The sequence below is a fragment of the Aegilops tauschii genome, chromosome 3 (genome assembly GCF_002575655.3).
Source record: "Aegilops tauschii subsp. strangulata cultivar AL8/78 chromosome 3, Aet v6.0, whole genome shotgun sequence".
Lineage (NCBI taxonomy): Eukaryota > Viridiplantae > Streptophyta > Magnoliopsida > Poales > Poaceae > Aegilops > Aegilops tauschii.
The window spans coordinates 20,414,326-20,438,940 of record NC_053037.3 but is presented as its reverse complement, the minus strand read 5'-3'; the positions used below and the strand labels follow the sequence as shown (position 1 = coordinate 20,438,940).

The 24,615-nt window shown below is 49.6% G+C and overlaps 1 protein-coding gene across 3 annotated transcripts in view; it reads left to right on the top strand.

Annotated features, from left to right (window-relative positions):
- Nucleotides 1–1,407: 1,407 nt before the first annotated feature.
- Nucleotides 1,408–24,615, top strand: part of LOC120976374 (uncharacterized) — a 47,016-nt gene continuing 23,808 nt past the window's right edge. For all 3 annotated transcript variants that reach the window (XM_073509866.1, XM_073509865.1, XM_073509864.1), the window contains exon 1: nt 1,408–1,887. The gene's annotated coding sequence lies outside the window, so the exon portion shown is untranslated. The remainder of the gene's footprint in view (nt 1,888–24,615) is intronic.

Sequence of the window (24,615 nt, the reverse complement as noted above, 5' to 3'; positions counted from 1 at the left end):
GAGCGGGAATCACATGCTTTGATGATGAACCGCCACAAATTTCCGCATATATCTTCCTTCGCTGATCACCCGCTAGGTCTGGCTACTCACAAAATCCACAACTCTCCGATCAAGGTTGTGTCAAGTTGATGTAATTATTTACTTTTGATGTTATTTGTACTATCTTGACAGTTGATTAAGATGTAGGAAGTTTTTCTCGAGAAAGTAAACAACAGCCAGATGTCCTGATCAATACAAAAGTGGTGTCTCCTTGGAGGCCGCAAGGGGCAGATCGCTGTGCTCCGGTTGATGGCCACACAATCCTGATATAAGTATCTAGGGAGAACATGAGGCTTCTCGGAGCTTAGCGACTCTCGGCCGTCGGATCGGTTTTTTGATGCGTTGTGAACCATTCGATCTCGCGTCTGGAAGATCTGGGCCTTTGGATCAAAAACGGACACTGCTACAACGAATAGTATAGAAGCATCCGTGCCACCGCCTGTAAATAGCTTGCCCCGCCGAGAGCATTTTTGTCATTTCACGCTTACGCATATAAATTGCGTCCGCTCCCGTGTAGATGACCTAGCCGCCTCTCCCCCGCACCCGCGCCCTCAACCCCCGTCCTCCCGCATCCCAGCCCCGCTCGCCCTTGCCCTCTCCCCGACCTCTCCCTCCACCAGACCTCGCAGCCCCGCCCACTTCGCCGCCACCAACGCCCCGCAGACCTCGCCGCCGCCGACGCCCCTCAGACCGCGCCGCCGTGGACCTCTCTCCTCGTCTCCCTCGCACCACGCCGCCCGCAGCCTCGACCTCTCGTCATCAGAAGGGAAGGGAAGAGAAGAGGGAGAGTGAGCAGGTCAGGCGGCAGCCAAGGGGCTCGCAGATTCGCCGGCGATGTCGTCCGACCTTGGCCTCCGAGTGCTTGTGCTCTGCCTGCTCCGCGCCCACGCAATGGCCTGCTCGGGATGCCGCCCTCCCCCCTGCTCCAACCCTAATCCCCTCCCCTCCCCTCCCCTCACGTTGTTGCTGCTTTTGGTCACGCAGGTGCACGGACGCGTCCCTGCTCCTCTGGTGGACAAGGTCGGTTCCGATCTAGATGAGTAGCAATTGCTGCAGGTGGATGAGGCACGAGCCCTCATGGCTCCTCCCTCCTCCTACCCCCCACCCCCCTGAACCTGGTGAGCTCCACCCCCTCTTCCTACCCCTGCACATCTATCTTATCTAGCCAATTCTCTGATTTAGCTAGGTTCCAAAGAAGAGATTTTTCTTTGTGTTTCTTGTTTTGTTTTTACTTTGCTGCCAAGGAAGGCCTTGGATCTAGCTAATTATTTACAGAGTACATGTTTGTTGCCTTGCTTGGCTTGTTGGCTAGGGTTGGGATCTTTCTCAAGGATTGTAGTGAGCTTTTAGGAAGAGGTGAATGCAGCAGGACATGTGCCTTTTGGATTGGTCTGGTGCATTTGGATTGGTCCACTTGGCTCGTGTCTGTTTAGTCTTGTGTTTTTACTTGGCACCTTCATGTTTGCTTGCTGGAAAATGATGTTCTTTGTCGAGTGACATGTGAAAAACAAAGGGTTCGGTTTGTTTTGTGTTGGATTGATGCTTCTGAAAGAGAATAGGAAGAATGGCATGTTCATTGGCCTCTGTTGTTTGGTGTGGTCTACCTAGGTTATTATGATTTGGTCTCCCTAGCCGTTGATGAATGCATTAAGCGAACATTTATTATACTATCTATACAGTTTAATCTGATGCACTTTCTTAGGCAATCAGACAATTCATATTTCATCTAATATTCGTTCTGTTTATGTGTTCACAGAACATAGAAGACAAAACAGAGAAGAGAGACTACATGTTCTTGCAAGATGCAGTCATCCTGCTGACAGAAACAATTTTATCTCAAGGTGCAAGGTACAACACATCTCTGTAGAATACCAATACATTTTTTCCTTTCATATTTTTTCATATATGAAGATACTATATGCACTACAAAAAAAAGACACATCCGTGACATTTTGGGCCGAACGAAATTTTTTTCTGTCATACATATGACACTTCTATAACGATAATTGTGACAAAACCCGGTATCATCATAGATGTGGTGGGCTCCTACTTCTATGACAAAAAATCATGACAGAAAATGGGCTTTTCGTCCTGGGCGGGCCGGAGACGCAGCTGCATGACATTCTTTGGGCCGTCCATGACGGAAAAAACCGTGGTAGAAGCGAGGGCGAGGAAAATTTCGGCGAGTTCCCGGTTACGGTGGGAGGTCGGGGGCCGAGCGATGCGCGTTTCTCTCGTACACGTACGCGCGTGTGTGCGAGGCGTTGGCTCTAACTGAACCCGGGCGAGGCGTTGGGCTCTAACTGAACCCGAACGATTGCACTGCAGGCTACGCGTTACTGAACCCGAGCGATCGATCGATGGCTGTTAACTGAACCCGATCGAGCGATTCCTTCGCTACTGCTGCTAACTGAAGCCGATCGATGTTGCCTCTGGGATGAACAGTGAGCGTTGCTGGGGGGCGGGGAGGTTGGATGAACAGTGAGCGGTGGCGTTGCCTCTGGATGAACAGGACTCGTGGTGTGGTGGAGGGCTGGATGAACAGTAGAAGGTGGAGGGGTGCCCGTGGAGGGGTGGTTGAACAGGACCCCGTGGTGTGGAGGGTTGGATGAACAGTAGATGGTGGAGGGGTGCCCGTGGAGGGGTGGTTGAACAGTAGCCGGTGGAGTAGCGCGCGGTGGAGGCTGGATGAACAGGAGCCCGTGAAGGCTGGAGGAGGTCGACGGTAACCCGTGGAGGCTGGAGGAGGTCGACGGTGGAGATGAACAGTATCCCGTGGAGTCCCGTTTTGCGGTACGCCACACCCCTCCCAATGAACAGGACCCCCGTTTCGACCGTAGGAGGTCCGTTTCGTCCGTTTTGCGGTAGGCCACACCCCTCCCAATCAACAGGACCCCCTGTTTCGACCATAGGAGGTCTGTTTTGCGGTACGCCACACCCCTCCCGATCAACAGGACCCCCGTTTCGACCGTAGGAGGTCCGTTTCCTCCGTTTTGCGGTACGCCACACCCCTCCCGATCAACAGGACCCCCGTTTCGACCGTAGGAGGTCCGTTTCCTCTGTTTTGCGGTACGCCAAACTCCTCCCGATCAACAGGACCCCCGTTTCGACCGTAGGAGGTCCGTTTCCTCCATTTTGCGGTACGCCACACCCCTCCCATGAACACGACGCATTTCGTTACCTCCACGTGAACACGATGCATTCTGTTGCCTCCCCATGAACACGACGACGACGCAGTTTCTCCGTTCCGACCCAGCCATGTACACGACCCCTGGCCGTACCTATGCGCGAGTAGGCGTTCGAGACCCTGCCCGTATGTACACATACGTGGCCGTATTTTCTTTCTTGCACCCTGGCCGATGTACGTACGTGTACATGCTATGTGCGCGCCTCTACTACGACACGTACGCGCCTCTACTACGACATGTGCGCACCTCTACATCCACCAGTATATATGTACATACACGTTCACAACCAGAATGAAAACGCTACGTACGCTTCGACCAGGTGGGTCCCGGCTGTCAGGCACTTCCTTGCCTGCGAAGATGTAGCTGGTGGGTCCCAGCAGTCAGGGGGGCGAATCGTTTTTTTTGCCCGGACGCACTTCCTTGCGTGCGAAGATGTAGCTGGTGGGTCCCAGCAGTCAAGGGCAAATGTTTTTTTCGTGAAATACGGTGGCCCGTCCAGTGGGTCACTACTAGGAAAAGGCCTACTAGTGGCGCACCAGTTTTGCCTACTAATGGCGCACTACTAGTGCGCCACTAGTACCACGCCACTAGTATTTTTTACTAATGGCGCACCACTGGTGCGCCATTAGTGCATTGCGCCATTAGTATAGCCCGCGGTGCGCCATTAGTATGCCTCCCAGGGGGCCATATTTACCCATGTGCTTTGCCATACTAATGGCGCACTGCGGGGTGATGCGCCATTAGTATCCTTTGGCATACTAATGGCGCACGTTGGTGATGCGCCATTAGTATGTATATTAGAGAATTTTTTTCTTTTCTGATATTTGCACAGATTACAAAATATATTATTGGACAGAATATAGACAGCACCACACAGCAACAGCAGATTCATCGAATACAATAGAAGATTAGTCTCCGAATACAATTCATCATATTAGTCTCCGAATTCAAAAGACCGAACAAAGATAGAACATTACAAGTCTCGAGACCGCGAGTAGCGAGTTTGTCTTCACATTACAAGTCGATATCGATCATCTAAACTACCATCACATAGAAGAGAGTTGCGGTCATCACGATGAGCATCATCGCGATGAAACTGGTCTTCATCCGGTTCCTCCAACGCTCCCTCCTCTCTCCCGCTAGATAGCGCGCGTATCTAGATTCCGCCTCCGCCCTAGTGGTGTACCCGTTGTAACTGTTACTGCTAAAACGGTGAACCTGTCTCCGACACTCCTCCCAGTCGTCGTAGACTCCGGGAACCTTACCCTTGTACATGACATACGACGGCATCTCTATGCACTAGCCAAACAACAGACAATACATAAACAATATATAAGTATGCAACAAAAGGATCGGAAGAGAAAAGCAAGACATTAATAGCACGATTCATGGTCCTACTAATAAATAGCATCGATTACATCTAAGTTGAACGACTGTCCAAACCAAAGAGACATACAAGTTCATTAAAGTTTAATTGCAACATGAGCTAATCAATGTTTCAGAACTACACATAGCATCACTACTTTCGACTCGACTCATGGGACCGGAGCGTGGATGAAGCCGCCGTCTGTCGTGATGGTCATGAAGTCGCGGGCGTTGTCAGCCTGCATTTGTAGCGTTGTGTCTATCTCACTGTTGGACGGTTGATATTTGAGGTAGAACTGCCCCGAGGTACGAAGGACATCTTGATGAATGATTTATGCAAACTCCGACTGGATGCGAAAGAATTCTTGTCAGATGTCCGCGTCCTGGATTGCCGCCAAGCTTGCGGCCCAATCTTTGAGATTATTTGGTAGCAGAAGGTGATTATGGTCCCGTACGATCGCCCGCATGTGATGGAGGGCGTAGTAGGCATCCTTCTGACCGCCAGGCGGCTGCTTGACGCAGGGGAACGTCGTATTGTGGGTGAACACATGCCTGCCGTACCTACGAGCTGGCCTCTTAAAGGTGCCTCCAGATGCGGCGTAGCCGGGGAGAGCATCATCAAGAACTTTCTTGATATTTGTGTAGTCTATCTTGGAGTCACGGTCCGGGTCGAAATACGTGGCCATGGAATATTTCAGGCTTAAGAGGATGAGTGTGCAATGTGTGTCACTGCACAGAACACGGAATGTTAGAAAAAAAAGAACGATCGAAATCTAAGAAATCATATGTTACGGGGCGGTTAGGGGATGACTTACTCGGGAAAGTAAGGCACGAGGAAGTTATCCTTATCTGGGTTTGCCAGAATGACGCCTTCGAGGTGTGAACTCGCGACTTGCCGGTCCCCGGCACTGCCCAAGATCTTGGCACGCATGTAGAAGGGGTCAACTATCACAATGTCCGGGGTCTTGTCTCTAATGATGCGCATCTCCATACTCATCAAAAACAGCCGAACGAAGGTGTAGTGCAGCGGATGAAGGTTAAACATAGCAAAGATGTCATCAAACCGCAGGACGATCGTACCCCCGACGGCGCTATCCACAAAGCCCTTGCCCTCTGGCACCTTGGCCACGAAAACCGGGTATGCCACATCATTCTCTCTGAGACGCCGCTTCTCCAAAGAAAGAACACTGTCATGCAGACTCCGCATAGCACCGGTAGCATCGCCCTACCCGCCGCATGCACCCTCCTCGAGATATCCTTAGGTGAAGGTGGCCCGTCCTGAGCACAGATCGTACTCGGTGCCGGCTGGCTCGCACTGGCGCCCTTGTTAGTCTTTCATTTCCCTCCCTTCTTCCTAATGTGCTGTAATGGGATCGAGTTCTGCTCACAGACCGCCTTCTTGAGCGTGTTGGGGCTGATAATATTTCGCACCTCAGCTATCTGAGGCTCGGTGAAGGCGGCAGCTGGAGGCGTCTCCTGAGAACTGAACGCCAGACGACGCCTGTTGCAATTGGGTTTCTCCGCCGTACCAGCTAGATCGCGGTCGTCTTTTTCAGGGTTGGGTTCTTGAGAAGGAGGCCCGCAGAACTCGTCACCGTACCCATGTTCGGCAAAGTACTTATCGACGTTGGAAAATGTACCGTCATCGTTGTCGTCGTCATCCGGATCCTGTGCCATATGCATGTCCGGATCCTGTGCCATAGGGATGTCCGGCATGTCCGGTAGCGTTGCGGCGTTCTTGCCATGGCTTGGCGCTGGCACGACTGGCGGTCTTGGCTGTGGGGTGGTGTCCCCCGCCCACAAACGAATCTGGCTCTTCGGCCAAAGCAGGGGCGAGCTTACGCAGGCGCTGAGGGTCATCACATCATCTTCGTCGGCCCCAGCGGGTCGAATCAGAGGTAACAACTCGTCGCAGCCTGGCAGCACCCGAACTAGTTCAACCCTATACAAGGTGGGTGGCATCGGATTACCGTGGAACACGCGGTTGCCCGGTTGAACGATTCTGCCCTTGGCGACATCGACCAACTCGCCGCCCATGAAGTGCAGGAGAGTGCAAGGAACGTCGGCGGCGCCCTGCGAAAACATGTAGGGCGTCAGGGATGCCCAGTCAAAGGCAAGGACATGAAGTCATCGGCCGAGAGGCTTAGTTACCGTGATGCCGTCGAGCTCGGCTAATGTCGAGGCACCGCCAACGGCGGGCGCGCAACTGACGGAGGGGCCGCTTGCTGGCGAGGTGCTGGCCGGCGTACACCCGGGTGCATTAAGCTCCAATGCCCGTGCCGGCGCCGGAGACACGAATACCGCCCCCGCCGGAGACACCAATGGTGCCGCCTGCGCGTTGTGCGAGTTGCTGGCCGTGAAGCTGGGAACCGGGGAAGGCCCCTGTTGGCCGCCCGCAATCCACGTCGACAGCCCCTGAATCAAGGTAGGCACAATGGCGGTGAGCGTCGTTCCCAGTTGTTGTTGCACTTGCTCTTGGACAATCTCCGGAATCCGCGCCACTTGTGCCTTGAGTTCTTGAACCTCGCACGAATGGCTTTCCGAGCTGGTCTTTTTCTCCTTTCGTCCACCAGCGGTATAGTATGACGACCATTTTGTGGACAAGCCTTTGCCGGCCACACGACCAGCTGACGACGGCTTACTGAGCTTGTCCTTGTTTTTCATTACGTTCAACGCCCTATTTAAAGGGGTGTAGAAAGGGGAGCTCTGAGACGACCCCGCGCTACTGCTTTCAGCCTCCTGCGGAAGGAATGTGAACCATTTAGAAATTTGGCTTCATTAATTAGAATGCAACCATATGGAGCTAATTACGTGGGGGTGTATTCCTTACCAGAACAAGCTCAAGCGCCCTGGTCTTCAGATCCGTGGTAAGCTCCTTTGTTACCGGGTCCTCCTTGTGCCGGGCCCTGACAAAGTTCCTGGTCTGCTTGTCATGGAATTTCTCGAAGCGGGGCGGTAGGCCTTGCTCGGCACGCTCCTCGTCCTCCTTGTCCCATATAGGCTCCGCCACTCTGTAACCGCCGGGACCGAGTTGGTGGACCCCTAAGTTCAACTGCCGCATTTCTTTCCCCCACTGACTTGATTCAGAGATTGCGCTGCTCTCGCACTTGATCTTGAACTCCTTGTAGTCATCTTCGCTCATCAAAGGATATTTCGCCTTGATCTTCTCATAACTATCACCTTTTTCAATCATTGCCTTCACCGTGCTTCTCCATGTAGACAGGGCCGTGCTCATCCTCGTGAGGGCGGCACTGTTCACTTTATTCCCTGAGAGGCGTGTGTTTGCAAACTCAGCGGGGAACTTGTATCGTTCGTGTAGCTTCGTGAAGAGGAGGTTGCGCAAATTCCCTCGGTCCTTATGCCTTAGGTTCTCGGTGTTGATCGAGACGGTGCTCTGGAGAATGCACCCGAGCTGAACTGAGTACCCCTTGACTACTTGTTTGGGCGCCGTTGGATGCCCGTCGGAGTTCACTTCAGTAAATTCCTCCTTGACGGTGCAGAGCACGCTCGGGCGCCGGTCCTTCCGTTGCCTCTTCGGTTGGCTGCCATCTATGCGTGCGCTGCCATCATCAGTGGTGGCATCCTCGGCGGCACCATCAGTGGTGTCATCCTCGACGCCACTAGGGGTTGTGTAGTCAGGATCGGTGCCTTCCGCGGCGTCCTCATAGCGGTGAGGTTCTTCCTCCAGCTCCTGGGACAGCTCCCAGAATTGCTTGCCGCCAGAACCGCCGGCCTCATCGTTGTGGGCCATGTTTCGCTCTAAATAGGAAAAAAGTTTGGTCAAAAAGTTGGTTATTGTCAAGGAACAAGATCATGGTCTCATCATTTAGGGTTTGTCGACACCGAGAGGCATCCTAAAAGCTAAGCTTTTATCATTTAGGGTTTGTCGACGCCAAGGCACCCTAAAAGCCTAAGCTTTGATCATTTGGGCCTAATCACTTGGCTCTATTGCCACCTATGGTTTAATGCAGCAAGAATAAAGGGGCAATTGATCCTACTTAATTAAGTACTAAGATACCCCGGCCCATGCATTAGTCGCAAGTACCCCATATGTCCTATTTTTAGCAAAGTCATGCTAAAATTCACGGAAAATTTCAGCATGACCTTTGCTGAAAATAGGACATATGGAGTACCCAAATTTGCCGGAACGGAAGTTAATCGACATTCCGGCAAACTGAAGGGCCTCTCGGGTACCTGCAAAATCATCACGACACGATGGTCGGAGACAAAACCCAGCAAACTAGCACCACAATGCGCCTCTACTTTCATATGGATGAAAAGGCCACAGACCATATGGTCCTCTGCTTTCATATGGACAAAAAGCAGCTCAACTTATGTGAGCTTCCATTCCAGATCTAATAGGTCACCCAACAAAATCAGCTCAACTTAGACTGTGAGCAAACTACCTATTGAAGCAAAGGCAAATATCTCTGAAGTCTGAACTAAAGCACGGTTTCCTTGCTAATGATCCACAGTCCCACACTACTGAATGGGTTTTTGCAGAAACAAAACAGACATCACAGGAGAGAAGTCCCAGTGGACAAGTCAGAATGGCATAAAAACATGACTGCATACATTAGGGCAGATGTGATTTTGGTACAGCTACACTACTGCAGGCTGCATACATTCAGTCATTCTAAAATTTATTTTAGTCTACTACTAAAATTCAGCACTAGCATATCTTCAACTCTCCAATTTCTTTCAGTTTTGGCAGTTTATTTCCAGCTTCAAAATGGAAAATACACATCTTCAATACTGCAATTTTACAAACAGTTGGTGTGACTGTACAAATTACTCTACTGATACATGATACATGTGTCATGTGCGTGTGCTTTGCTGTCTGTGATTCACAATGTGCCACTGTATGTATGTGTGTGCTGTCTAGATGCCAGCCACAGATCACAGAAAAAATCTGGTGTCACCAAGCTGGCTAACAAACTCCCAAAGTCCACTAGCAGATCCAAGATATAATTCTATTACACACAACATAGCAATTTAAGAGAATTAGAATAAGGATAGTAGGAAATGAAAAAGAATTATGCTGAAAGAACAATGGTAACAACAAAATATTGAAACCTTTGGTAAGCATTATATTACAAAAAAACAAGATATGCAGTACTATACAATATCCATAACCAGAAAACAAGACATGCATAGGCTATATTTGAAACAAGATATTCTGCCAATCTTAGTTAACTGAAACTATCTACAATTCATGTGTTCAAAAATTCAGTTACATTCAGCTGTTGTGCAAAAACTATCCTCACTTTGCTTGAGCACTGCAAAATACCTTTCCTATGCAGCAAGAGAAAGCTGTAAAGCAGGTGATCTCACCTGCAAGGCACCAGGGTTGAAAAGCAACACACAGGTGCCTTCTTTTGGGGAGGAAATAGCAGCCCAATTAGTAGTGCCTCATTGTTAAGGTGCTGTTCAAGCTTCTTATATGGATGAGATGGTATGATTTGTGGTCCTAGGAGATTTATTTTGGGGGTCATAATCTCCAACCTCATCACAAAATACTACTACTACTGCTGCATATGATTCATGCCCTAAGCACAATATACTACTACTACTGCTGCATCATATCATAGGAAATAATTGCCACTGATATCATTCCAGCCTCTCAAGTGGAAGATGACCCAACTAACTGAATTTAGTTTCAGTAAGGTTTTCAGTAAAGCCAAATTAACTAAATTTTCAGTGAATTTAACAACAGGAATTTTCTTGCTGGCATATCTGAGAAACTTTAATTTCTCATAATTTATCAGCATGCTAGTCAACATTAAAGCTCTCCTTGTTTCGAAAGTAACTAGAACAAAAATTGTGCAGACCTGGCAATTTTTTTGCACTGCAAATTCACACTGGCATTGCAAATCGTCAGGTGTAGTACTGGCATTGCATTGCAAATTCACCATAATCCCTCATGACAGTTAGATGGAGTAGCACTCTTGATTAACAGGACAGGAACATGGTGGCAGCACTGTTAGATGGAGTAGCAACTAACAGGGTGTGTTTCAGAATTAACAGGAACAGGGTGCATATCTAGACTTTGTGTACTCTTGATTGCAGTGACTTTGGTAGATGGTGTACTCCAGCAACGACATCTAGATACACAAAATCTTCAGATCCTACTACTCCACATGTACTCCAGAAATTACAGTTTCAGAATTAACAATCTGACATTAAGAGTTAAGATTTACTGAACTTGGTGATGGTGGATCAAAATCTCAGTGTGGCACTGAATTTGTAAACATCTGAATTACAACACATATGCCTAAAATTCACCCAACAAGTCCTAAAATTTGCACAACTGGAAAGTACGGAGCTAAGAACAGCATGAAAACAGCAAGGATTTTAATTGCCTATACCAGCGGGGCGTTTGCAGGCTGCGTTTGCTGCAGGATGGCGGCGAATTTCCTGGTGTGGAGCGCGTGGAAGACGAGGTGGGGCGGCGGGTAGACGGGCACCTTGGCGTGCAGGCGCTCGAGGGCGACGAAGCGGCAGAGGTCGAGCGCGTAGGGCTTGAGCAGCTCCCCGGAGAGTGCCTCTAGCCACGTCTCCTCCACGAGCAGCTCCGGACTTGGCGAGGCGGAGGTTGCGGCGCGCGCGGGCGAGGGCGAGGTTGGTGTCGGCCCTGCGGCGCTGCTCCGGCGAGAGTGGGGTGGGGTCGGAGGGGAGGAAGGGGAGGATGGGGAGAGGGAGGCGGGGGGGCGCAGATTGGGAGCGGACGGTGGTGCTCCCTGGATCGTGGGCCAGGTGAGCGCGCGGGTGGACTGGCGAGGGAGAGGGACGAAGGGGAACTGGCGAGGGAGAGGGAGTAATTAGCTAGGGGGAAACTTACTAATGGCGCACCCGAAGCGGTGCGCCATTAGAATGTTTTTCTTAGATAGCAATGGCGCACCCACGATCGGTGCGCCATTAGTAATCTTTTTTTTATATAGCAATGGCGCACCAGCCAGAGGTGTGCCATAAGTAATTTTTTTTTGTTGCATCTAATAATTTTTTAGAAAATGAATATGAATATGAAACAGTAATAATTTTTTATAAAAACAGTAATAATTTTTTTGAAAATATCATCAAATTTGTTATTTGAAATTATTTATGAATATGAAAAAATATCATCAAATTTATTATTTGAAAAAATCATCAAATTTGTTATTTGAAAATATAATCAAATTTGTTTTTTTTTGCAATTTTAGTTGCATTCATTTGTGACGGTGGAGCGGGCCAGGGAGGGTGCGGGGGGTCGTCGGCGGCGGTGGAGCAGGGGAGGTTGCGGTGGGTCGTCGGCGGTGGTGGAGCGGGGGAGGGTGCGGGGGGTCGGCGGCGGCCGGTGGAGCGGGGTAGAGGGTGCGGGGGGTGCTCGGCGGCGAGGGGGACCGGATCTGGCGAGGTGGGATAGCGATCGAGATGGAGGGGGATCGAGATCGAGTGTCCATGAAATTTAAAAATATTTATGAGTTCAAAAAGTGCCCATGAAATACAATCGAGAAACGAAGGCTACAATTTAAATACAATCGATCTTAGCTAGCTATCTGTTCACAATCTTCTTGCTCTTCTTTTTCGTAAATGGAGTTCTTCTCTTGAACGGGCGTCCTTTAGGTAGGGTGGTCCTGCTTCTTCTTGTGGTGTATGCTGATACTTCATCGTCGTCGTCATGTTCCATCTTCGGGTCGCCGTACTTGTCGAAGTCTTGCTCATTGGCGACTCCATCCATTCCGATGATCTTCCTTTTGCCTCTCCTCACGACAACACAACTGGGCTTTGACGGGTCGGTAATGAAGAAGCATTGGTCCACTTGGGAAGCCAGTACCCATTGCTCATTTTTCGCGGTGTCGTTCGCGCCTGCGGTCTTGGATTTGGCCTCGGGTATAACCATGGTGGTGAAATACCGGTCTTCTTTTATGACGCTCTTGGCCCATCTGACACGGAACATCGGGACCTTCTCTCCAGCGTAGCTCAGCTCCCAGAGCTCCTCGATCCTTCCGTAGTATCTGTCCTTGTCGTTACCGGTGTAGGATTCCATCGTTACCCCGGAGTTTTGATAACCATCGCTCTTCATGTCCTTGTCCTCGGTGTAGAATGTGTAGCCGTTGATATCGTACGCCTCATACTTCATCAGGTTGTGCTCGGCGCCCTGTGACAAGGCGAATATGAGTTGTTCTTCCGCGGAAGAATCCTCATGTAAAGGGTACGACAGAAGCTTCTGCTTGAACCAACGCGTGAAACATGAGTTGTGCTCTTTGATTATATCTTCGTCTGTCCTCTGTTGGCCTCGGTCATTGTACGTCTTCTCAATAAAGGTTTTGTGCTCTACCACCCAAGGATCGACCACGTCTATGTGTTGTAGCACGACTAGGTTTGCTCTTTCAAAGTCGGCGAGTCGACCCTCGAAGTCGACATGCATTTCGCGGCGACCCTCACGGTGACCCCATCCAGCGAGCCTACCGAGGTGCCTGTTGACGGACAGACCAACGGGGTTCTCGATGCCTAGATAATTCGTGCAGTAGGAGATGCACTCTTCGGTCAGAAAGCCCCTGGCTATGCTTCCCTCTGGACGTGACATGTTGCGAACGTATCCTTTGATGACACCATTCATCCATTCGAACGGCATCATGCTGTGCAGGAACGTCGCCCGAGTTGGATGATATCCTCCACGATATGGACCAGCAGATGCACCATAACGTCGAAAAATGCAGGCAGGAAGTACATCTCAAGCTCGCATAGTATCACCACGATCTCTTCCTGTAGCCTTCTGAGTTGCCTCACGCCAACCGACTTCCGAGAGATGACGTCGAAAAAGTTGCATAGGCCAAATAGCGTTTCACGGACGTGTGCGTCCATGATCCCACGGATTGCAACTGGAAGTATCTGCGTCATCAGCACGTGACAGACGTGAGACTTCATCCCGCTGAACTTGTGCTTCGCTGAGTCTAGGTATCTGCTTATCTTCCCCGCGTAACCGTAAGGAAGTTTTACTCCTACGAGGCAGGTGAAAAATTGATCGATCTTCTCCTGACTTAGAGTGAAGCACGCGGGAGGGAAGTCATTTCCGGTCTTCTTGGCCTTTTTGCCTTTGCGACGACTTTCCGTGTCCTGCTTCGCCTCATCATCATCATCATTAGCGTGAAGCTCCTCCCTGATGCCCATTGATTTCAAGTCTGCCCTTGCTTTCGGCCCATCCTTGGTCCTCTCTGGCATGTTGAGCAGGGTACCAAGCAGACTCTCGCACACGTTCTTCGTGATATGCATGACATCAAGGCTGTGAGGCACACGGTGGATCTTCCAGTACGGCAAGTCCCAGAAAACAGACCTCGTTTTCCATACCTTCAGCAACAGCTCTGGCGCCTTTCGCTTCTTTCCCGGCTCTGGCGCCTTTTGCTTCTTTCCTGGCAGTGGGCAATCTTTCCAATTTTTCAACAGCTCGTTTATTTCCTCGCCGCTCCTCATACGCGGGCGTCTTCGGGGTTCGGTTTCACCATCGAACAGATCCTTGTGTTTCCTCCACGGGTCATCGTCGCGAAGCCACCTTCGATGTCCCATGAACACGGTTTTCGAAGACCCGGGATCTCTATCTAGCTGGCGATACGTTGTGTCATCCATGCACCTGACGCATCCAGAAAATCCGTGGACCACCTGCCCCGCGAGATATCCGTAACCGAGATAGTCGTGCACCGTCGTGAGCAGTGCGGCTCTCATAGGGAAATATTCTTTCTCTGCGGCGTCCCATGTATTGGCTGGCGTTTTCCACAACGTGTCTAGCTCCTCTTTCAGCAGCCCCAGATACATATTGATGTCGTTCCCTGGTTGTTTCGGCCCTTCAATTAGCATACTCATGTGAATGTACTTCCTCTTCATGCACAACCAGGGGGGAGGTTGTACATCCACACAAACACAGGCCAGGTGCTATGTGTGCTTCTCTGGCTGCCAAACGGATTGACTCCATCGGTGCTCGCGCCCAGCACGATGTTCCTTGGATCCTTCCCAAATTCTCGGTGTTCGAAGTTCAACGCTTGCCACTGGCTCCCATCCTTAGGGTGACTCAGCATCTTGTCTTTTTTATTTATCTCCGGATCATTTGCGTCATCTTCTCGCTTCTTCTCCTCCCTATCCGCATGCCAACGCAGAAGCTTTGCTACCTTAGGGTCCGCGAAATACCGCTGCTGACGAGGAGTGATCGGAAAGTACCACACCACTTTTCGAGGAGCTTTCTTCCTCTTCTTGTATCGAGTGACGCCGCACACCGGACATATGGTAGACTCCGCGTGCTAGTCCCGATAAATGATGCAATTGTTCATGCACACATGGTATTTCACGTGCGGTAAATCCAGAGGACACACCATTTTCTTCGCCTCCTCGAAACTGGTCGGGCACTTGTTCCCCTTGGGAAGACGTTCGTGCCAGAATGACATGTTCTCGTCGAAGCATGCGTCGGTCATTCTGTGTTTTACCTTCATCTCCAGAGCCATGAGCGTTACTTTCAGGCGGGTATCCTCGGGCCTGCATCCTTCATACAATGGAGTAACCGCGTCTATCTCCAGTTGATCCAGCTTGGCTTTCTCTCGGGCGGCAGCTCTTGCGTTATCCGTCTGCTTGAGAAGCAGCTCTTGAATATGAGGGTCCTGCACCCAGCCCATCGATGGTCCATCGTCGTCTGCTCCGCCGGCATCTTCATCTTCATGATCATGCCCTTCGTCTGCTCCGGCATCTTCCTCATCATCATGTCCGGCATCTTCTACATGATGACTGTGTACAGCATCACCCTTGTGATCATGTCCTGGAGATTCTTCGTCTTCTCGCCCGCCCGAGCCGCGGTGGTTGTCTTGCTGCCCTTCCTCATTTCTTGCCCGGCCCCCATGGACGACTTCATAGTCATCTTCATCACCTTGCCACCGATAGCCATCAATGAAACCACGCAAGAGCAGGTGGTCCCGCACCTGCCCGGAATCCGGGTCCGCAATAAGGCTCTTCAGCTTGCATCTTCGACACGGACATCTTATCTCCGTCTCGTTATTTTCAAGCATCTCGGCCTTCGCGGAGCTCAAAAACCTATTCACGATGCCTTCGGTCATCGTGCGGACCATGGTCGCCTGCGGGGTAGAGCAAAACGATATTTTAGAACCAAGAAAAAATTTGGCATGACTTTCCCTAAAATAGGACCAAAAAGAATGCATAGTGCCAAAATTCTTGCCGAAACGGAAATGAATCAACATTCCGGCAAAATATTGGCAACTATCGCATTTCAAATACCGGTACCTGCAAACACAAACATATATGCAACACCACAAACATATGCAACACCACAAACATACATAGATCTAGCTAGGGCATAAAAAGTGCATGTGCACATTGTTGGAGGGAGAACAACATAAAGATAGCTTCCACCTTACTTACCTATCAAAAAAGGGGGTTTAACCACTTAATTTGGATGAATTTATCGTGCAAATGAGGTGAGGAGGAGGAGGCAGCCGAGACAAGCTTGGAGGAGGAGGTGGAGAGAATGAAGTGGGGAAAGTGAGTGGGTAGGTGTGGCTGTCCAAAATATCTAGCTGGTCCCAGGTTACTAATGGCGCACCACCTACAAATGCGCCATTAGTAACCCTGGTTACTAATGGCGCACCTGCTTGTGGTGCGCCATTAGTAGTTTTGCAAAAAAATACACTAATGGCGCACCAGGGAACAGTGCGCCATTACTAGTTTAAACTAGTAATGGCGCACTATACACTGGTGCGCCATTAGTAGTTTTGCAAAAAAAATAAAAAAATATAGTAGTGGCGCACTATGAGGCTGGTGCGCCATTACTAGTTAGAACTAGTAATGGCGCACTGTGCCCTGGTGCGCCATTAGTATGTTTGGAAAAATAAAATAAAAAATTTGTTACTAGTGGCGCACCGTGTGTCTGGTGCGCCATTAGTGTCTTTCACACTAATGGCGCACCAGCACATGGTGCGCCACTGCTATATAGTAGTGGCGCACCACATGTCTGGTGCGCCATTAGTGGCCATTCCATCTATAGCCCTTTTCCTAGTAGTGGGTCCCCGCTGTCAGGTGGAGGAATAATTATTTTGCACATAATAAGGAGGCACTTCCTTGCTGCGGCCGTGGACCCAGCTGTCAGCCTCTCCACGTACAGTCCACGTCCGATGGAAGTCGTTCCTTGACCACGTTGACCACACCGCACCGAGAGCACCAGGGCGGTGGACGCCGGCGAGGCCTAGGAAGGGGACGACGCGGAGCCGGGGAAGACGCGGCAGTGGATGCCCATGCGTAGAGGAGTACGAGGGTTCACTGGTTCGCTGCGGTGTGAGGCTATCGTCGCTGCAGAATAACAGGGGGTGTGGGTGAGTAGAGGGATGGCCTGGCCAGCGGTGAGAGTAGTAGGGGGCGGTGAGGCCTCCGCCGCATCGCAGCCGACCACGGGAGGCAGGAGCACGAGGCACGACTGGCGCTGGTTTGGGCGGCTGGAGCAAGAAGACCAGAGGTTGAAGAAGCACTACGGCCGTTGGATGGACATCGTACGGTCACTGGAGCTAGAATCGTGCATATTGACTAAGTTGACAAAGCCCTCCGTCCCCGTCAACTTAGTAGGCCCACAAGTCAGCCTGCCACTATACTGGGTCCCAGCTAACAGGGGGAGTATTCATTTTTTTTGTGCGTAATAAGGAGGCACTTCCTTGCGTGCGAAGATATAGCTGGTGGGACCGAGCTGTCAGCAGCGGTAACTTTTTTTGCGAAATACAGAGGCCCTTTTGGTGGGTCCCTGATGTCAGGTGGAGGAATCATTATTTTGCGCGTAATAAGGAGGCATTTCCTTGTGTGCGGCCGTGGACCCAGCTGTCGGCCTCTCCACGTACAGTCCACTTCAGATGCATGTCGGTCGTTGACCACGTTGACCAGGCCGCGCCGAGAGCACCAGGGCGGTGGACGACGGCGAGGCCTAGGAAGGGAACGACACGGAGGCAGGTAAGACTCGGCAGTTGTTTCCCACGCGGAGGGGAGTACGACTGTACGTGGGTTTACTGGTTCGTCTGCCGTCGCCGGAGAATAACAGCAGGTGTGGGTGAGTAGAGGGATGGCTAGGCCAGCGATGGGAGTACGGTGGGGCGGTGAGGCCTACGCGGCAGCACAGCCGGCTGCGGGGAGGAGGGAGCAGGCAGTCCCGCCGGCGCTTGTTTGAGCGGCTGGAGCAGGAATAGCAAAGATTGAAGAAGCACGACGGCCGTTCGATGGACATCCAACAGTCACTGCTTGTGCGTCAACCTTTTTTTTAGGAAAGCCTCAAATCTGTGGAAAACAGCATACAACCCATCTGCCATTATTTCTAATAATTTAGAGCCCATTTGCTAATTCTTAAGGTTTTTTTTGGAGCCCATATTCTTTTTGTTAGCATTACAGCCCATATTGTGGCCACGGTTAAAAAATTATACGAAATTTTGCATATTTTCGGTGCGGTCCGAACTGTTTTTATTCCCGAAATTTCGACTCACATTCAAACTGATTTTAAAAATAAATGTATATCAATATAAAATCCAACAAATTCTCCACGCATAAAAATTAATGTAATTTAAAATCTCGAAATGAAAAAAAGATATTTGAAACTAATTGCTGGTTTGTTGTGTTTTAAAAATGTACAGCCCATTTTCCATTACTGATAGGCCATTTTCTCGGCGAGCCGAATGAAGCTCTCCTCGTCTTGAAAGATTTGCAGCCCAACAGGCCTGACAAAGCGACTTACTTGGAAAATCACAAAAAAACTAGGCTGTGGCCATGGAACCCAGCTGTCAGCCTCTCCACGTACAGTACTCTTCCGATGGAAGTCGGTCGTTTTACCACATTGACCACGCCGCGCCGAGAGCACCAAGGCGGTGGACGACGGCGAGGCCTAGGAAGGGGACGATGCGGAGCCGGGGAAGATGCGGTAGTGGATGGCCACGCGGAGAGGAGTACGAGGGTTCACTGGTTCGGCTGCGGCGTGAGGCTGACGTCGCCGCAGAATAACAGGGGGTGTGGGTGAGTAGAGGGATACCCTGGGCCAGCGGTGGGAGTAGTAGGGGGCGGTGAGGCCTCCGCGGCATCACAGCCGGCCACGAGAGGCAGGAGCACGCGGCACGACCGGCGCTGCTTTGGGCGGCTGGAGCAAGAAGACCAGAGGTTGAAGAAGCACTATGGCCGTTGGATGGACATCGTACGGTCACTGGAGCTAGAGTCGTTCATATTGACTAAGTTGACAAAGCCCTCCGTCCTCGTCAACTTAGTAGGCCCACAAGTCAGCCACCCACTATGGTGGGTCCCAGCTAGCAGGGGGTATTCATTTTTTGGTGCGTAATAAGGAGGCACTTCCTTGCGTGCGAAGATATAGCTGGTGGGTCCGACCTGTCAGCGGGGGGAACGTTTTTTCGCGAAATACAGAAGCCCTTCCCACGTACAGTGCACGTATAGTGCGTAATAAGGAGGAACTTTCCTTGCGTGCGACCATGGACCTCGTGGGTCCCAGCCGTCAGGCTCTCCACGTACAGTCCTCTTCCGATGACTCTCGTATGTTGACCACACCGCGCCGAGCGCACCGAGGCGGTGGACGACGGCGAGGCCCCAGACTGGAACGACCCGGAAATGGGGAAGACGCGGCAGTGGAGTCGCAGACGGAGAGGAGTGGGAAACTTGACTGGTTCGGGTGCGGGGTGGGCCTACACTCGGCAGAGAATAACAGGAGGTGCGGAGTGGAGGGATGGCCTGGCCGTCGGCGGGGTAGCGTTTCGCTGAGGAGCGCAAAACAACGCCGCTGGACGCCGAAGGCTGGAGCAGGCGGTTCCGGCAGCGCTGGGGGAAGAAGACGAGAGATTGAAGAAGAATGTCGGCCGTTGGATGTAAATCCAACGCCTTCTTAGGCTTCGACCTACTTGCCCACATGTCCATCAGTCCATTTGTTTTTTTAGTCCATTTGGTGGGCTGGGTGGAACAATGATGTAGCATCTATGCAGCCCGTTTAAATCCCATTTGCATTTTTCTCGAAATCCGCGGACTTGCTGGGCTGGGTGAAAATAGAATGTTGGGCTAGACGGAGAAATGTTATAAAAACATAAACACATGATTGCACGTCAGTAAAATCTTTGCAAGCTTATGTACGCAATCACTAGGAGTTAACTTGCCAAGTTATATATAAACAATTATTATTATTATTTTGTAAGAACTTTCAACTTACGAAATAAAATATCATTTTAATTTGATGAGTTAATAGTACGTGGGGTATTATTATTTTTTAGGCTAGACGTGGGACAGTTGAGTTGGTTCTAGGGGAAACTACTGGGAGAAAACTCAGTTTACATCGAAAAAGAAAGTGGGAGAAAATTCAGAGACCTGCTGGGTCCACCTGAGGAGGGGAATATGTTGGGAGGAAGGAGATTCAAAGCACAGCAGCCGAGTGAACTAGTTTATTTTTACGAATAAGTGAACTAGTTTACATACATAAGCAAATAGCCACTAAAAAAAGCAATCAGGTTAATGGGTTCTTAAAAGAAATATTTCGGAAAAAACAGATAATTACGACACATAGGCTAATGCATGAAACACTCAGATGATAAAGGTGCTTATAAACAGATAAAGTACAACATCTAGACCTTCCTGGCACGCTTGATCATGACGCTGCGGCTGTCCGTGTACTCGTCGGTTACGGGAAGCAGACACGCCCTCATGTCCAAGATCTGCATGTACATGTCGTAGCATGCGTATGCGTCCTTGGCCGCATAGGTTATGTAGGCTAGATTCAGAGGTACCTCCCACGTGTTCAGGTCGTCTTCTTTCATGTTGGCGTATCAGGGGTCGATGATGGTCTCAGCGAGGCCAACCACGGAGTCCTTCTCCTGCCCGTTGCTGATGATCTTGTATTGCTTCTGGATGTCGACAAGCTTGTTGCACCAGATGGCCGAATCGTCGCGTTCTTCCTTCTCTCCACCGTAGCGAAGGTGCAGTCGGTGCTGCCGATGAAACGGGCGAATGCTCCAGAACCTGGTGCAGCCATAGGACTGAGGCGAGGCAGAGCTTCACCGAGTCAGTATCGTTGGTGTACATCACATTCAACTTGGTGCAGCCATAGGACTGAACGACGAACTCAAAGGGGAACTCCTTGCTGAAGTCCATATCCAGCAGGCTCACCCCTCGGATCGCCATTGGAGTCTCTTCGAGTGAACGAGTGTGTAGGCGGCGGCAGCAATTCGTTTTTCAGCTCTTGGGGAACTGGATTCAACAGTAAGTTGAGTGTGTACAAGCGACAATAATTACTACCCCTTCCTCGTCCGCTGCACGCCCGGCAGAAGATGCACCCTCGGCCACACGTCGGTTCACGAGCGGGTCTGTATTGGTACTGAAATAAGAGGAGTTAGTGGTCACTTTACTTAAATTTAATTATATTTAATAGAAATTTATACTTAAAACAAGCAATGCATTCGCTCGTTCTAGCAGTGCCACAGGATCAACATGCACAACAATTAGAATTATTATTCTCGGGACGCACACGATCAGCACATTTGTCGGACTGTCACAAAGATAATACTACCAAGTTTGAACTGTTTGTTATGGTTGTTGTCCTCTGCATCATCATGCCGTGTTTCCCAGCTTGCAAGATTCAGAACCAACAAATAAGATCCAAATAATAAGTACAACAAAGATGCCTAAACATCTCATTGATTCCCAGCTAGCAAGATTCAGAACCAACAAATAAGATCCAAATAATAAGTACAACAAAGATGCCTACACATCTCATTGATTCCCAGTTTGCAAGATTCAGAACCAACAAATAAGATTCCAATAATAAGTACAACAAAGATGCCTACACATCTCACTGATTCCCAGCTTGCAAGATTCAGAACCAACCTATTAGAGCCTTTTGATAAAGTGAATATCGGGATTAAATCCATCTTGGCTAGCCATGTCATCCAATCGAAGAACTTGGCGAATGCTCTTGACCGTCACAACATCTGTAGTTGAGTATTCCTGTTTGCACAGCATGTTTGCACAACACAAACAAGGAGACAGGAGAGCATGATTTCGCTTTAATAGCGGCCTCCTTGAACTCAACCTCCAGCTCTACTTGGATGAGGTCTGCCTGGAGTTCCATGATTCAATTCATGCGCCTTTTTCTGCAGTTCACCTGAAATGAAGCAAAGATTGCATCATTCAGGTAGCAAGAAGTACTTGCTCTTGTGAGCTGGCAGGTTCTTCTTTAGTAGTTGCACTAAAATTGAGGAACATTAAGGTTGGCTGTCCGGCTCATATAAGGTGCATCTATAATTTTCTTATCCTTTTGTGCAGTTCCACTAAAATAAAGTGCCATTGTGGTGACAGTGACGGCTCCATCTTGCAAAGGCTAATAAAATGTTGCACGAGATTACCAGCAGAACTTGACGGAGATTTTGGAAACTCCAATCACCATTTTCTGCAGTTCCACCAAAATTGAGAGATGTTGCCCACGTGACATTTTAGTTGAACTGCACAAGACACTCATTTCAAAAAAAAGTGTGTTGTGCAGTTCACCAAAAGGTCACAATAGCAACAAGGTGAAATGGATATCCCTATCTGCACAAAAAGATAGAAAGTAAACAGTTGCTGGTCAATAAGAATATACGAAACATATACAAAATGAAAAGAAGCATCTTAATTATGTTCATGGCAATCACGCAAGGACAGTAGAAATTTTAAAACGTCGGCAATGCTTCATGTTACCAGAAGCATTACGATCAACAATGAGATTCCTCAAATATGGGATTACTTTAATGGTGGCATTGCTTGTTTACCAGACACGGTAAATCAACAGCAGCTAAAGAGTTGGTTTAAGGGCATGGGACCGTGGGGACACCAGGACACTCAGCAGCGTAAAGGAGCAACTTACTTATCATACTTGGGAAAACAGCAGGAGTGCCATTTGTAACACAGTTTAATTGCATCTTATCACTGGAGGCATTAGATTAACAATAACACTGGTTAGACATGTCCCTAAGGTAACAGTGTGATCGCTTCATTTTACATGCACCCTTACATTAACAAGAGCAAAAGGTTGGTATAAGGACATGCGACAGTGGACGCATCAGCACAATGTACCTACAAGGAGGCATAAAGTGGTGATGCCGAGTTTGTTCATGCTATGTGAGGGCAGCAAACCTAATCCTGGAGACCTTGTACTATGTGAGGGCAGCAAATCTAATCCTGGAGACCTTTTACTATGTGAGGGCAGCAAATCTAATCCTGGAGACCTTTTACTATGTGAGGGCAGCAAATCTAATCCTGGAGACCTTTTACTATGTGAGGGCAGCAAATCTAATCCTGAGACCTTTTACTATGTGAGGGCAGCAAATCTAATCCTGAGACCTTTTACTATGTGAGGGAAGCAAATCTAATCCTGGAGACCTTTTACTATGTGATGGCAGCAAATCTAATCCTGGACATACTCTGTTGACTTGTCCACCACCCGCCACTTTCTATCCTTTTTTCAACCAATAATAGATTTGTTCCTTATCCAGTTTGTACTGCGTTTTACCATTATTTCCCTTTTCAACCAAGAGACCGGTTGGGTATCCGGTCTCTACTACTTTCACCATATTATTTCCTCTTTGAATCAGGTCCTAGATTCATGCTACAACTTTCCCCCCTTTCTTCGTTGTTTGAACAAAGCCCTAGATTCGAATGCATGAAGTAGCTTTACCTCTAATAATACTAAAAATTTAGGTGGCTTTGGAAGAGCTGATGGGAGTAGAAAAAGATGCATATGCAGACACGTGGGGAGCTGGGGCAGTAGAGCAAGGCCGCTTTCGAAGAACTTATACCTGAGGGTCGCCGGGATGTCGGCGGCGGCAGGTCGGATCTGCGGACAATACGGCAGGGAGGAAGAAGGGTCGGAGGACCTCCCGAGCCGGCGCTGTGTCGGAGAGAACGGCACGGGCAGAGGATCGGGCCCCTCCGGCAGCTGTGGGTTTCCTCCCTCGGTGGCGATGACCGCGTGAACGATGCACCTTTTAGTCCTCTACACACACCGGCCGAAGGGATCCGGCCGGATTTGTGACCAGCGGTGAGCAGAGAGAAAATGTCGCTACCGCTGTCTTGTTTATATCTGGAGAGGATGAGAGAATGAAGAGAGCAACCCTAGTAAAGCAAGCGCTCAGGCCCCTGCGTCCATATATAGTGGAGTGATTATCTTTTTTCTCTCCACAACAAGCGTTTCAATTTGTGTACGTGGCATTAAAGAAAAGAAACTCTCTATTTAAGGTGACTACTGTACGACTCCTACTTACTACTAGTAGTACTACAGTATTGTTCACTTGTGCTCCCCGCCCCTTCATTCATTGAACAACCCCACGGGTGAATAAACATATAGTAAGTACTGTATTTATGTAGAACGAACAAGCTCGAACTATGTTCGCGTAGTTAAAAGTTGAGGGCGGGGCTTTTCCCGGGCAGTACGCGCGGCAGTTTTCGGGTAGGCGGTTTGACAGAGAGGCGAGGAGGCTGAGCGAGTGGGGCTGTGCGATTTGATGGCGCGTTACTGCTGGAAAGACTTGTGATATGACCACTCACTATAGTCGTGAATTACTGGCGCTCCGACCAGGGTGATGCCCCCCTTCCGTTCCGCGCTCTAATCTGGTGCATGACACGTCGACCCGGATGCTGGCTCTCCCACATGTCGGAGTAGTAGGAGCAAAGAATGATGCGGTATATAGTAGTACTATACTACAGTACTACTCAGGTCGGAGGAGTGCGAACCACGGCAGCCCAGTGAACCAGCAGTGCGTACCACGGTAGCCCAGTGAACCAGCAGTAGAAAACAATGTGGTGATATGGCCATAAAAACAATGTGCTACGGTCCACACTGTAGCATGTACAGTAACACTCCTCTTTGTTTGGATCTCTGAGTTAGAGCTAGTTTGGGTTGAAATAGCCTCAAATTATCGAAACAAGAGGGGTTAGTTTGAGCTAGTTTGCTCTAACCCAGCTAAAAAAACTAGCCCGGTGGAGAGGTTCTAATTGGGTTAGTTATCCT